Source organism: Hipposideros armiger, unplaced genomic scaffold (assembly GCF_001890085.2).
Source record: "Hipposideros armiger isolate ML-2016 unplaced genomic scaffold, ASM189008v1 scaffold_828, whole genome shotgun sequence".
NCBI lineage: Eukaryota > Metazoa > Chordata > Mammalia > Chiroptera > Hipposideridae > Hipposideros > Hipposideros armiger.
This window is the reverse complement of record NW_017732178.1, coordinates 1-16,350: the sequence shown is the minus strand read 5'-3', so window position 1 is coordinate 16,350 and position 16,350 is coordinate 1. Positions and strand designations below refer to the sequence as shown.

Below are 16,350 nucleotides of genomic sequence, written 5' to 3'. Positions count from 1 at the left end.
AACAGACACTTTCTAAAACATGTGAAAACATGGATGGATCTGGAGATTATCATGCTAAGCAAAATAACTGAGACAGTAAAAGTCAAGGACCATTTGATTTCACTCATATGTGGGATATAAAACTGAAAGCAACAAACAAACAAGATGAGCAAACAAACAAAAACTCATAGACACAGACAACAGTTTAGTGGTTACCAGAGGGTAAGAAAGTTGATAAAAGAGGGTAAACGGGGTTAAATATATGGTGATGGAAGGATAATTGACTTTGGGTGGTGAACACACATGCAATATATAAATATATTATAGAATTGGACACTTGAAACCTATATAATTTTACCAACCAATGTCACCCCAATAAATTTAATAAAAATTAGAACAACAAAAACCAAACATGTCTCTCTTCCATATGGCAACAGATTTATTTTTAGTAATAATCATGAAATGAAAAGATTAGAGAGAAATAATAGCTAGGAATGGGATGAAAAATGCAAACTTAAAATTTCTTTTATAGACATTCATATATTTAATCATGCTAGTTAACAAACAACAATAAAAATATCAGAGTATTAAAAAAGGAAAAAAGTGATAATTAATGATTTTACATACTTTATGTTTTTAGGAAAAGTGTGAAAATGTATACCTACATATTGGACTTGACAATTTCTGTCCTTACACCTTATCTTCTGCAAATTAGCATTGTAAATTACCTCACCAAAATTGATCCTTTTTATATATTCTTGTTGAGTAGACAGTAGAGCAAGATTTGTCAGTCTAAATCTGTCTTCAGTGATAGTTGAAAACACATTTTATTAAATTTAAGTTCACCAGTTTCTTTCACCTGAAGCCACAGGCATATAGATAATTAAGAAATATCTTAAACTCCAGGATACATTTGCCAGACTCATGAAAATTTCTTTTCATAATAAATTCCAGAAATCACCATCATTTACATGTTTTTTTTTCAAGTTGATCCTGTCAGCTTTTATTTATTTTATTTACTTATTATTATTATTATTTAAGAATTAAAAGCATTTATTTGAGCAAAAAAGAGCTGTAGCCCAGGAAGCACAGATTCAGATAGCAATCTAATTTTGTTCCACCAAGACAAAGGGAAGGATGCCTTTTATAGTGAAAGTTCCTTCTCAGGTTCTCAATTAGGTCCGTTTTATGTAAATGAGCTATCCAAATTGTGTAGTTCTGCTTTGTGATCTGTCAGCCTTTCAATGCTTCTTGAGCAGAAAAAAAAAGAAAATTTAACACACATAAAAAATTCCAGGAATGACAACATTAAAGTGGCTCAAGTTCTGTATCTCAGTCTTTATAATAACTGTTATAATTATTTTGAATCTACTTTTTAAATGTAGGAATTTGTAGTGCCAGAGGGCTTACAGATGAACTGTGCCTGAAGCAAGTTTTAACAATTCTGAACATTAAAAACACAGAACTAATGTGTTGAGGTTAGATTACCTTCCATGTAGAACACAATGCTTATAATAAATAATAAACATATACTAATTTGGGTCTTATATATGTTTTTAAATGCCATAATAGTGGGGACACTTTTTTTTTTCCTGGGGAGGAATATTTTATCATTGACATTATTTAGAATTATTGACTCAGAGTGATAATAGAAAGGACAAGACACAGAGAGATGTCACTACATTCCTGTTAGAATGGTCACTCTCAGAACACTGATACCACCAAGTGTTGGTGAGGATGTGGAGTAAAAGGAACTCTCTTTCATTGCTGTGGGGATGCAAAATTGTACACTCTGGAAGAGAGTTTGACAGTTTCTTACACAACAACATACTCTTAATATTGATCCTTGGTATTTACCCCAAAGAGGTGAAAACTTACTACATCCACACAAAAACCTACACATGAATATTTATATTGGGTTGTCAGAAAAGTCATGACACATGTTTGCAACAAAAAACATAGAAAAAAAAAGTCATGACTTTTCCAACAACCCAATAGTAGCTTTATTCATGATTGCCCACACTGGGAAGCAACTGAGATGTCCTTCAGTGGGTGAATGGATAAATAAACTGTGGTCCACCCAGACAATGGAATGTTATTCAGTGCTAACACTAAATGAGCTACCACATCATGAAAATAAAAAGTGGAATGTTTAATTTGTATTATTAAGTGAAAGAGAGCAATCTAAAAGGGCTACATATTGTACGATTCCAATTATATGATATGCTGGAGAACACACAACTGTGGACACAGTAAAAACATCAGTGGTCACCAGGATTGGAGTGGGGAGGAGGATAAATAGGCAGAACCCAGAGGGTTTTTAGGTCAGTGAAAATATTCAGTATGATACTACAATGTCATGAGACATGTCATTAAACTAAAAATACAAATGTAAAACCATAGAATGTACAACACTAAGAGTGAACCATAACAAACTATAGGCTTTGGGTGATAATGATGTCTCAATATACATTCATTAATTGTAACAAGTGTACCGCTCTGTTGAGAGACGCTATAAGTGTGTCAGGCCAGGGGGCATATGGGAAATCTCTATACCTTCCCCTCAATTTAACTGTGAACTTAAAATTTCTCTCAAAAAAAATTAACTCTTAATTAAAAAAAAAGTAGACTGATTTTATTTGGTTTTATTATTGCTTTTAAATTCTCCAAAGACAACATTCTCTATCCCCATTTTTACTGACACTTGGACGGACCACCCCCACACTTGCCTTTGGTACCCAGACACTGTTCTGCTACCTGCTGGGGCATCATTCTTTACCATCTCTCAACAATTCCCCGTAAGCCTGATGGTCCTTATCACAAATACACCTGGGCTATTATGATGTGCTCTAAGACATTCTCTACATTTTCTGATAAATGTGTCAAACCAAGTAACCATGGAGGAGGACTGTGGGCAATTTTAAATTTTTTTAAAGAATGAAAGTAAAAAGCATGTCTGAAAGCAACAGAAAGTGGATGAGACTCAACAATAAATCAGAGAGACGGAACTGCCCCAGCTAATTTTGTCAGAAAGAAGTAAACAACACAGAAGCTCGATTCAGACTATTACCTTTAATGCATTAGGAGAAAGAAACAGAGGAGGGAAAATGACTGTCATACTGGTGAATTTTATACTTCACACTTTGTCACTTAGCATAGCTTCTGCCCTGCTCTTATCCTCCACTGATATACCACCTGGACAATAGAGACAGGCAGGAATAATGGGCTCCCTGTTAGATACATCCATCCAATGAGACACAAATCAGTACACTCTTCTAAAGGAGATTCAAAAACAAAAATATATATTAAAAAACCTTGAGCGAGGAGGGGCAGCAAAAAAGGCAAATGCTGGGTGGGAAGGGGAGAATCTGAGCCCTTGAATTGTAAATTCAATGCTTGCATCTATCTACTCCTTTTAATAAAACATATTAATAATTTATTAATGTCAAGTATTGTCCCAGGTAATAAAAAAAAAACAAGTGCAAACCAATCTATTTCTATGATTCATGCTCTGACCGACTGGTGAATTCAAATTGTCATGTTGATGCAAAATACCAAATCTCAATATTCTGTACCTCTAGTTGTTTGATTAGGAGGCAGTCCAGTTTTCCCAAGGATGTCTCGTCCTCTATTTTTCTCTGTAGACATCTTTGGGATGGAGTGGCCATTGGTGGATTGTCTGCCATTAAGAAGCCCGTTCTCCTGGAAGATTAGGAAAGGATTGGGTCATAAATGTTTTTCATGCCATGCAAAGGTGTCTGGAATATTTAGCAAATGAGGAAACACTGAAGGATTTTAACCCACAGCAGTGACACAGATTTATGTTGTTTTAGAAAATCAACACTGGTGTGGTGGGTTGAATGGTGACTCCCCAAAAGATATGTCCACATGAAATCCCTAGAATGTGTGAATGGGATCTTATCTGGAAAGAGTCTTTGCAGATGTAATAAAGTTAAGGTTCTTGAGACGAGTTTATTCTGGATTATCTGGGTGAGGGCTAAATCAAATGACAGGTGTCTTTATAAGACACTGACAGAGGAGAACAGACACATCCAAGAGACATCCATGTGAAGACACACAGGGATATGTGGCTACAAGCCAAGATAGCCAGCAACCACAAGAAGCTGGAAGAGGGGACAAAAGAATGCTCCCCTAGAGTCCAGGGGGAGTAGAGGCTTACATCATCTACGTATTTTTGTGTCACACAAAGGATCTGGTACCCTGCTTTGCACAGAGTAGGGACTAAGGTTGTGTCTGTACAGTTGCAAGGAAAGGAGGATCAGGATGAGGAAATAAAACCGTGTTCTCACAAAGATGCAATGAGTATCTCTTTCCAAATTACTTGTGCATCACAGAAAAATGCAACAGTAAAGCTCTCTTTGGGGACATCTGCATTCTATTTGTCCTTCCACTTTCAGCCCAGAAACCTCTCTTTATTTTTTTATTTTATTTTTTTAAAGATTTTATTGGGTAATTGGGGGATGGGAACAGCGCTGGGGAATTGGGGGAAGGGGAACAGACAAGTTGCTGTCGTTTTGTTCTTCAGTCTAGTTGTGGAGGACGTTGCTTCACTGGCCCAAGTTGGCACCATCATTGCGCTCTTCCCGGGTGAGGCAGATCAGTCGCTGGCTTCTGGACGGCTGCTCACAGCGGCTGCTGGCCGCTCACGGAAACCTCTCTTTAATATGGACCCCATTTCTATCTCTATTGACAATAGTTTGATAATCAAGCTATGATTATATATGCCTAACATCGGTTCTTCTCTGATAGATGTGTGCTCCATTCCATTACTAACTCCTTGTGTGGATGTCTCTCAACAATTTTATTCCCATTAATTACATAATCTCAAAAGGCTACACCTGTAAGGAGAGGCCTCCACACATCTATGGAGTTTAAGGAGAATGCCCTTTCTCTTGGGTCTTCTCTCCAAATGTTAGGAAATGTAACTGATTATTTTAACAAGCAGAATTTTTTCCCCCTTAAGTCGTGACCTGATTATATCAGATAAATTCAAAGCTTTGGGGCAAGCACCTTCAGGCTATGACTTTTTCCTCTCACAAGGTTTTGGCAGCTTGCCTTCAAACTGCAAGTGGGCAGACTTCATCCTTTAAAAGCTTAATAAACTAAAAACTCACCAGACACCTTGAATACCTATAGCTCTCAGCCCTAGAGCTTGAGCATGGATGGAGTAGAAATCTAATGCACTTGACCTTCTTAACTCCTGTTCATAGCCCATACCTCCTATTACACCCACTCAAATCCTCACTGAGGCCAGAAGTACAGAGGACTTTTTCATGCAGACATCTCTAGAATAGTTACTGCATATCTCACAGGCAATTGGGCCTCCTAGGCTAAAGGTTCTCGCAGTGTAATCCTCATCCCTAGACTAGCAGCATCACCATCACCATCACCTGGGAATTTGTTAGAAATGAAATTCTTGGGCCCTAGCGCAGGCCCCCTTAATCACAAACTCTGGAGGTGAAATCCAACAAGCATTCCAGGTGATTCTGGGGCTTACTGAAAATGGAGAACCACTGTTTGAGGTAATAGACCCAATGGCATTCAGCTGTAAGCCATAGAGAAATTTGTAGGAGCATTTAAGGAGCCACTACGAACCTCGATCTCAGGAGTTGTGGGAGTTGGTGAGCTCGTTGTAACGGAACAATACTCAACTTTCAAGGTGCTTCGATAGTTGGCTGCATGCATTTGGACATACATGACGCTGTCCTCCCAAGTGGTAAAAGGAAGCTGAACATAATCCAAGGATTCTAAATGTAAGTTGTTAAAACCTGGAGTTGGCAAAGGAGGGGCTGGGCATCCCAGAAGTTACTTTATCCTTTTAGACTTGATAAGCTACACTCACCTATTATTTTCTTCCTTTCATTTGATCCCATAGATTTTGCTTTTCAGTGTTCCTTTCATCAAGGGTGATTCAAAACAAGGATTCAGGAGGTCTTACTGTGTGTAAGGTACACAACAAAAATATATTTCTCAAAAAAAAAATGGAGGGAATCAGGAGCCAAATTTTGTGGAACTCAAACAAGAAGTTACCTGTTACGTGCAAATGTGTTTCAGGGAAAGCTTCTTTGGAATTCAGCCTCCCGAAGACAATGAACTTTTCTCTTGGTGCCCTTTTCCTACTGCAAAAACTACACAGTACTGCATAGATATCTTCCTAGAATGCAGGATGCTTACTTGCAAAACTGTGCATCCATTTTAGTTTTCTTTTAATCCAAGCATTTAAACTCAGTAGAGGCGCTCATTCTCTGAAGAAAATTTCATCTGTTTGATATTCACTTAACAGTGTATGTTTTATTTCATTTTAACAAATCTAATCTTTCATTCAACCACGTTTACATAAAACAGGATTCAACTGAGTTAATATTTAATAGAAAAGAGGCAGAGCATATGGACACATGGTTGGGGGTTATAGAAACCTTTTCTGTGAGGCTATAGTTTGGGAAGGCAGACCATAATCCTATATATGAACACTCAGGTTCTAATCCCTTGAGAGTTCCCCTCCTCCCCCTGCCCCCCTCCTCCTCTCCCCTCTCCCCCTCTCTCCCTTCATACACATGATTTAATGCCAGCTTCAATGGATTATTAGGATGATTTAACCACAAACTATTTGATCACCATAAAATATTGTGTCGTACAGAATTACTAGAACTGGAGGAAACCTACAAGTATCCTTAAATCATTGATAATTACATTTTCCTTTGTGACCCATTGCAGGCCATTTCACCCACCCCATATCACTTCTCTGCTTGCTCAGCACCACTCCAGCGCTCTCTCTCAGGTTGGGCTAGTTTTAGGAGAGGAGGCAATTGTCAACAGCTGAAAGGGAGGGTGTAGGAATTGGGACTGTTATCTCATGAACAAATGCACACCAATGTTCCTTTTATATTTTTATATATTTTACAATAAGGTGTAATTGACAAATAACCTATTATCTTCAGCTGTACAACATAATGATTGAATATTTATATAGTCCTGAAATGATCTCAATAGGTATAGTTAACACCTGTCACTGTACATAGTAACAGCTTTTTATTTTTCTGATGAGAACTTTTGAGGTCATATATAAGTGAGATCATATGATGTTTCTCTTTCTTTGCCAGACTTATTTCACTTAACATAATTCCCTCAAGCCCCATTCATGTTGTTGCAAATTTCCTTTTTTTATGGCTGAATAATGTTCCATTGTTTTATATATCTATATCCACTCAGTGAAGGACACTTAGATTGTTTCCATACCTTGGCTATTATAAATAATGCTGCAATGAACACAGGGGTATACATATATCTACTCTTTTTCAGTTGTGTTTTCATTTACTTTGAATATATTCCCAGAAGTGGATTTGCTTGATCATATTTTTAATATTTTGAGGAATCTTCATATTGTTTTTCATGGCAGTTGCGCTAGTTTACATTCCTACCAATAATAGTGCATGAGGGTTCTCTTTTCTTCACATCTTCACCAACACTTGTTATTTCCTGTCTTATTGATACAAGCCATTCTAACAGGTATGAGGTGATACCTCATTGTTGTTTTGATTTGCATTTCCCTGATGATTAATTATGTAGAACACCTTTTCGTGTCTGTTGTCGTCAGTATATTGCCTTTGGAAAAAAAATCTTTTCACGTTCTCTGCCCATTTCTAAATCTGATGATTTATTTTCTTTTTCTATTGAGTTGTGTGAGTTATTTATATATTTTGGATATTAAACCCTTACCAGGTATATGATATGCACATATTTTCTCTCATTCTGTAAGTTACCCTTTCATTTTGCTGGGCAGAAACTTTTTAGTTTGATGAAGTCCCACTTGTTTATTTTTGCTTTTGTTGCCTTTGCTCGTGGTGTCAAATAAAATATCTTTTTCCAAGATGTCCAGGAGCTTACCACCTATGTGTTCTTCTAGGAGTTTTATGGTTTCAGGTCTTATGTTTGATCACTTCACAAATTTGTGTGTTGTCTTTGCAAGGGGCCATGCTAATTTTCTCTATATCGTTTCGATTTTCGTATATGTGCTGCTGAAGTGAACTCAGCAATGTTCCTTTTAGCATTTCAATGTATGTTTGTACTTGTTTATGTGTGTGTGTGTGTGTGTGTGTGTGTGTGTGTTGGGACAGTAATTAGTTAATCTGAGATGCAAAAAAACCTACTGACTGTGCTGCTAAACAGTAAATATCATACCCTGTTGGAACAAATAGCTATCAACTAGCAGAACTGCCTAATCCGTGAAATGTTGAGTTATGTTCACAGCATAAGCAAAAGGTTTCTTGTGCTTTTCCCAAATGGACACTTCCCCCAAGGGGAGATTTAAATTGACCTTACCCTCTGCTAGTCAAACTTTAAGAACATTGAGCTGTAATCTCTTTTAGTTTCAACCTCAGGGCTGAAATGTAGAATCATTTTTCCAGAGAATGATTTTCTCCAGCACATTGTGCAGCATAGCGTTCCTTACAGAAGAATGTGTGGGATGCTGTCCCTGAGAGTGCAGGGGAGAGGCTGGCGGGCGAAGCTCTACAGATGGGGTTGGCCTCTGGACCTGGCATTTCAAGGGTCCAAGCCCCTGACTCCTGGGCCGAGCCAAAGGAATAAAGCACTTTATACATTTACTGTGGAAACCATAGTTAAAACGAGCAAGTGACCCCACTGTCACAGGATGTTACCCCAGCTGTTTCCCGCTCACAATCTGGTTCTGAGCAGACTCAGGAAAACATAGGATGTGGCTGGGCTCAGGCTCAATTATACATTCAAATTGCCTGTATTTAAAAACCCCTAAAAACTGTAATGGTTTAATTAAGCTGGTAACTTTATGGCATGATTCCCCTCACAGCCGAACTCCAAGGCCTTTCTCTTTAACTGAGAAGTCAGTGACAAGGTGGTCTTCCTGGGATGACTGGCTGCCAGGAAGGGCAGGGCTTCCAGGATGGGAAAAGAAAGAAAGCGGATCTTGGTGGAGGCTCAGATCCCCTTGTGGCAGATGGTCTACAAATCTCTAGTCCTTCGGAGGCCATAAAACAGCGCTCTGGGGAAAGAGGAGGCCTTAATTTAGGTTCTAGAAAGAGCTGGGCAACTTCTCACATTGCGACGTCACCGCTGGAATCCATCAACTCGAACACTATTTCAAAGAAGAGAAAGTGGGATAATGCAGGTGATGGCGTGTGTGTGCCCTGAAAGGAACACAAGACCCTGCTTTCAGAAAGGAGTGTCGCCCCAGCACCTGTGTCTATCTAAATGGCATCATTCTTACTTTTCATGCCCCATGAAATGTCACCTTGGAGGGGAATTTTAATGTCATTGAAGACTTTGAACTTCCATCTAGAGGCGGCCGAGTGCTGAGAGGTGGGCTGTTCTGAGTCACCGCCAGCTGCTTTGCAGAAATGGCTCATGAGGGTGCAACGGTTTCATTATCAAAACACTCAGGTCCATTGATGTTGTTTGAGAGATCCTTTATTTAAGGAAATGTTGAAACATTTGCTCAATACAAGCATTAACTTAAAAACCTGGGTTGCTGATCACCTTTAGTTTTTAAAGTGTAGCTGAAAATGTGGGCTAAAGAATCAGACCTTTTTCGTTTTTCTTTGATATCACTTCTCTCATTCACTAGCAATGAAAATGTAAGTTAGCAAGTTCATTTGAAGTTAACAAGTTCACTTTATCTTTATAATGGGATAATAATACTAGTTCCTACCTCACAAGTTTGGTATGAGTTACTGAAATCATATACTATATAAGATACTTAGCATAGTGCCTGGTTCTTAATCACTCAATGTTAGCTTATGATATTATTATCATTAATAATTTCACCAAGCTGCCATTCTATAGGATTTTTACTTATGGCAACACCCAACAATTGTCTATTTATCATGGGTTAGGTAAAGAGTGACTGAGACACCTTCCCCACCCTGGCTGCTCAGGGTTACCGAAAGGTGATGCACAAACCAGATTCACTAAGATTTACTCATTTGGTATTCTGGTGTCTGTCTTTTTGTCTCTCCTTTCACAGCTGCTTGCATTAGCCTTTTGGGAGCTGAGCAAAAGAGTTTTTTTCATGTTTAGGGAGCCACATGTTCTCTACCCTTAAATCAAAGGTGAAATGCAGCATGCCATGGCAGTAAGCCAAAATTGGGAGCCCACATGGACCTTCTGGTTTAAACTCATTTTCTATAAAGTCAAAACTCATCCTTTGCTTTCGAAAGCACCGAAAATGATTAGCTGGGACAGCAGTGGACAAACATGAGGAGGCCCCTGGTGGCCGAAATGAGGCTTCTCCCTCTCTGTTTTATTAATAGAATGCGAAAAGCATTAATCCACCCTTTCATTTCCTATTAGCCAAATAGAAATGTCTTCAGATAATGTGAATACCTTATGGCATAAGTGACTTTCTAATGTATCTCATTAGAACTCCTTATCTGCGTAAATTAGGCATCATTGGGCCGGATAGCCAGGAACATACTTCTTAAAAACTGACTGTTGGGAACAGCTCACAAAAAGTTGGCTAAATAGCACTGGGGAAACTTCCAGGGGACGTGGAACCTCTAGCTTTTTCTTAAGCATAGTGACTTTCATGTCACATGCAGATGACATCTTTCTGTGGCAGCTTTACCCGGAGATAAAGTCAGATTTTCCCAATGCCTCTCAAGAAACATAAGGAAAAGTCACCCTGTCATAAATGGAGGTCGGGGCATGACTGCACAGAGCAAAGAGAAACTCCATCCTGGAAGGGTCTTCACTATGCTTTTTGAGGATGATGCCCCAGGTTTCAGAAGCGCCTTTTTTAAAAGGAAGTTTATAGACAGTGTAGGCTGCTATGCTGATTTTAACATAGAAGAGGCTAAAAATCATCAGTGTTGGAGAAATTTCAAAACAATACCCCACCCTCTAGCCCCAAATGCAAACCAATAACAAAAAACACCCCTCTGAAATGTTTCTGTCTCTTCAGAATAGAAGGTTAAGTTTTGTTTGAAGAAGAGGCTTACCTGAGGATGTGCATGGGAGAATTGGACACATTATATTGCCCAACTCCAATTTTGACCTCGTTCCATCCATCCAGGGGCTGAATCACACTAAGGCCCCTACTATTCTGTTCAGATTTCCTTAAAATGAAGTCCTTTTTTTTTAATTTCCCAAGGAAACTGCTAGAAGCCCACATGTGTCCATCATATACATTATTTTTCTTTCTTAAGCATTTCTTTACAGGACTGCCTCCCAGTAAGCTTGTATTTGCTAATGGGAACAGGCACCATTTTCTTTGAAAATGGGTTCACTCGTTCTATAAATGTTCACTGGCCTCTCTTGTAAAAGATGAGTATTATTCCATCACAGAGACCAACTTTCTACACTCAGATTTTTTGGTAGGTGTTTTTATTTTTTATTTTTATTTAGTTTTTAATTTTTTGCATCTGAGTTTTATGAGTCAAGCTTGTTTTCCTAAAATGCAAGTGCATTTGATTTTTTTAAATGCTGGCATTTACCTTGCTACATAAATCAATTTTTTCTTTATTCTTCTCCTCATCAATACTATTGCTTTTCAATTCTTACAATGTATTTCAGGTAAATGGTTAAATCAGTGTGGTCCCAATTAAAGACACATTAGAAGTTGCCCACTGAGACAGAGAAGATGCACACAGTTAATGGGTAAATGATAGGCCAATGTTGAAGGGAATGTTTACCCCACACTACAATAAAACTTGAAAAGTGGATATCAAAACGAGATGTCGATAATCTGTATGGTGTGCTATATCGTTTCAGGATAGTTTCATTAGAAAGGCAGGGGAATTCTGGGAATGAAGATTGCAATGATTTTGTGGTAGGATTTTGGTCCTATAAGGAAATCATCCCATACACCAAGGTAAAGATTAAAGTCTCATTGGTTTTTAAACTTTAATATGCATTAGCATCATTTGGGGTACTTTTCGATAAATACAGATTTCTAGATCCCACCCACATTCTCATCAAGTAGGGATGGTCTTGTGCCCACCTAACATGTTTCAAAGAAGACTGGGTGAACCTGGAGCAGACAAGCGAGGGAAAGCAATTTTGAGAAATACTGATTTAAATTCCACACTTAGTCATTGTGCCTGGGAGGTAAGTAATGACTGAAGTAATCAACCCATCAAACAAGCAACATTTATTTAGAGACAAGTATGTTGAAAACAATACATGCATATAGCCAAAGCTTGTAGTTTTTCTCTGTTCTGCTCTAATAAAGTGGTAATTTGGGGTTCTTACATATGACTGGACACAGTAAGAACAAGGTTTACTGGCATACTTTATCCATGAGGATTGCTGAAAGAATCCCTTAAAAAGCAGTTCTCATACTTGGAGACACAGTGTTCTAAACACAAATTAAAAAATAAAATTACATTACTATTTCATAAGCTTAATTAAGTAGTAAAGTATTGGAAAACCTTTTGAGGAAGATTGAGAAAAAAATGTTAAGTTGGTAAATGTATAATTCTGTGATAAGTATATCCTTATCAGGAAAATATTTTTGAATATGAACCTCTCAATAATGTATGCTTATTATAGACTATATCAGCATAAAATTTTACTAATATGTACATTATTCAGTAGGAACAATAATATAAAATAAATTTAAAATATAACTAGAGTTTCAGTATTTTCTGCCTGCATACCAACACATCATATGTGTTATATTCTCAATGTGTTATTGCTCAATTGTGCTAATAGTCTTGTTTCTTTAGCCTGGCTTTGTATATTTTAACTGACTTCCCTCTTTGATGTAAATTTAAGTACTTAGTTGGCACATAATTAAAGAATAAATAATTTCCAAAAGGTGAAACAAGAACTTTGTTTTTCAGCCATGACATAAGCTAGTGTTTCTCAAACAATGATCTTTTGTTGGTAGTTTCCAGATACACCTTTAAAATAGTTGTTGGTCTACTCTTTCCCACAAATGGCAGGGGGGAACTATGTTAATGGATAGACTGTCCTCAGTTTCCAGTTTGTCCTCCATAATTTGTATTTAAACCGTTGGGCCCATGTTCATCTTTATTATTGTCTCCAAAGTGTGTATTTATGCTGTAAGATCCTGTTTCGGTTTTGCTGTATTTGATTCTTTATAACTCCTGTTGAATTTCCTTGGTCTTCTTTGGGATCTTGATAAAAGCAGATTCTTACTTAGTGAATCTGAAGCAGGGACTGAGTTTCTGTATTTCTAAGAAGTCTTCAGACACATGCCTGATGCTGACAGTCTGTGAACCAGAAGGTCTACATCACACATTTGGTTCTCATCAAGTGTTACAGTCTGTTATTGGTCACATTTCCAGACATGTACTCTATATATTCCACTGTATATATTTCCCATGAATGGGAAGCTTTCTTAGCAAATTTCCATTGATGATGATAACATTTTTGACATCAACTCTGTAGTCATTAAAACCCTCTTTATTCTTTAAAAGCAGTACTCCCAAGAAAATATCTTGCAAACTGAATTGATCTTAGAAAGAAGTCAGAACACTAAGCATGCCAAATTTTTGTCATCCTTCAGAGATTTTTAAAGACTGTCTGTGATGTTATTGTTATTGTAGCTATTTACTTCTGAAACCATTCAAAAAGCATGGAAAAACAAAGAGTATGAGATACAATATACAGAAATGATATCTACCAAAATGTTGAAACTAAATATTTCTGGGAGGTGCATTAACAGAAATTTTAAAAGATTTTTATTAAAATATAGATACATACAGTATTAGTTTCAGGTTTACGCCATGCTTATTTGACACTTATATAACTGAAGATGTGATCACCTATGGTAAGTTCACCAACAAACTGACACTATACCATGCTATCACAGTATTATTGACTATATTTTCTATGCTGTATATTACATCCCCAAGACATTTATTTTATACCTAGAAATTTGAGCCTCTTACCCTTTTACCTTTCTCCCCCCTTTTTTAATATTTTAATTACAATTGACATTCAATATTTTAAATTTTAGGTATATAGCGTAGCAGTTAGGCATTTATATAGTTTAAGAAGTGATCCCTCTGACTAGTCTAGTACCCACTTGGCACTATACATAGTTATTACCATATTATTGACTACATTCCCTATTATTTACTTTATATCCCCATGACTATTTTGTAACTACCGATTTGTACTTTTTAATCCCTTCACCTTTTCCACCCTCCCCCAACCTACCTCCTGTTCATCACCCTGATAAATCTAGTACCCATCTGACACCATACATAATTATTACAATATTATTGACTATACTCCTTATGACCTTACATCCCCATGACTACTGTGTAACAAGAGCAATTTTTATTTTCTTCATTTTAAAATTGATGTTTTTCTATGTGTTTTATACTTTATATGTATTTTATAATAATGTCATCATTATGAACTTTTAAAAACCCAGAATAGCTTATATCTTTTATTTTAACATCTCATAGAAAATACCCAGGATTTAACTATTGGCCATGATTTCTTAGTCCTTGTTTCCTTTTTCTTCTCACATTGTGCTTGTTTGGCTAGCAGCTCTCACTGGAGAGACCTTTTTTATAACCCCATGTTTCTTAGAACTTTCTTAAGGACGTGAAGTATACTCAGGATCTACCTGTTGATCAGTTGTCAATTTTCTGGCTTCCGTGAATTTTCATACAGATTGTTTAGAAGGAAGTTTAGCATACCAAATATTTGCTTAAAATCATCAAGATGTCTGATTTTCTCATACAGGTTTATATCAATACTGAAGTTTACATCCCAAGTAAGAGCACAGCCCTATGGCTTAGCACATGCCAAAAGAAAATACTTGGCAAGGTATCAGTGGAAGCCCACATAGAAAAAAAAATAGTGGCTGTTACTCACAGCTACTCACCTCTTAACTCACCTGTCTGTGCACATAGAAATGACTGTAATTCTAACTGGTCCAGGGTATTGATGGGCTGGCACTGAGTAAGCTCTGGGGTGACAAGCTAAATGCTGCTCCCACTCTCGAGAAGACACGAAAGAAAAGATGGAAATTAGTTGGGGTAGCTGCAAATATCACTTCCTTTTTTTCTGCCAAAATTCTGCCAATATATTCAGCTTGATTTAAAGGACATATGATGAAAATGGAAAAGAGTTTCTAATCACAGCTATTAATTACCAAGCACTAAATTCAAAGAGATTTTCTAATTAAATTTTCAAAGTCTCCTAAATATAATGTAAGACTTGACGAGGCAACACAGGAGGTTTCTTTAGAACAGACTACAAGGCATCGGGGAAGAAGGAAGATGCCCAAATGTACAGAAAAGTAGGTCCTTTAAAAAAAATGTTCTCAGAGAGCCTCCATCCACCGGAACAAGCCATTCTTATCGTAATTGTAAATCCAACAAAGTCAAACTTGGAACTGCTGTGAGTGAGCCAAGGAATGGGTAGAGCCAGCCATGTGCTGTGCAGAAACACAAACATAGGCTGGTAGAACATGATGGAGGTCCATGGGATCCAAGAATAGCCTACAGGGATAAGTAGTAAATAAGCCACACTGGTTTACTTATAGAGCAGACATTTACTAGTTGCCTACTGTATGTCAGGTACACTTCTAGGCACCTGGCACACATCGGTAATGAAATGAACAAAGACCCCTGCCTTTGTGGAGTTTACGTACAAGCAGGTAGAGGAAAACCGTGAATGGTATATGAAATCCATAGGTACATTCTATTGTTTGTATGTGAGAAGATAAGAAGAGATGAAAGTAGAGTGAGAGGATAGAGGGCTGGTTACGAGGTGGGATGGGAGTAAGATGAATTAAAGCTCTCAGGGTAATCCTCATTAAAAAGGGACTTCTTTTGTTGCTGCTTGAAAGGTTTTTTTTTTTTTAAGTAAATTTATTGGGGTGACATTGGTTGGTAAAATTATGTAGGTTTCAAGTGTACAATTCTGTAATACATCATCTATATATTGCATTGTGTGTTCACCACCCAGAGTCAGTTCTCCTTCCATCGCCATGTATTTGATCCCTTTCTCCCTCTTCTACCACCCGCCTCCCCATTTACCTGCTAGTAACAGCTACACTGTTGTCTGTGCCTAAGAGTTTTTATTTCTTTGTTTGTCTTGTTCATTTGTTGTTATCAGTTTTATAGCCTACATACGAGTGAAACCATATGGTTCTTGACTTTTCTGTCTAACCTATTTTGCTTAGCATGATAATACTAAGATCCATCCATGTTGCTGCAAATGGCAGTATTTCTTCTATTCTTATGGCAGAGTAGTATTCCATTGTGTACCCCAACTTCTTTATCCTGTCATCTATTGAAGGGCACTTTGGTTATTTAAATATATGTCTTGGCCACTATAAATAATGCTGCAATGAACATTGAAGTGTGTGTGTGTGTGTGTGTGTGTGTG

At 37.5% G+C, this 16,350-nt stretch overlaps 1 pseudogene; it reads right to left on the bottom strand.

Annotated features, from left to right (window-relative positions):
• The window catches only part of LOC109374520 (peptidyl-prolyl cis-trans isomerase A pseudogene), a 99,027-nt pseudogene extending 93,330 nt beyond the window's left edge, over window positions 1-5,697 (bottom strand).
• Window positions 5,698-16,350: the final 10,653 nt, after the last annotated feature.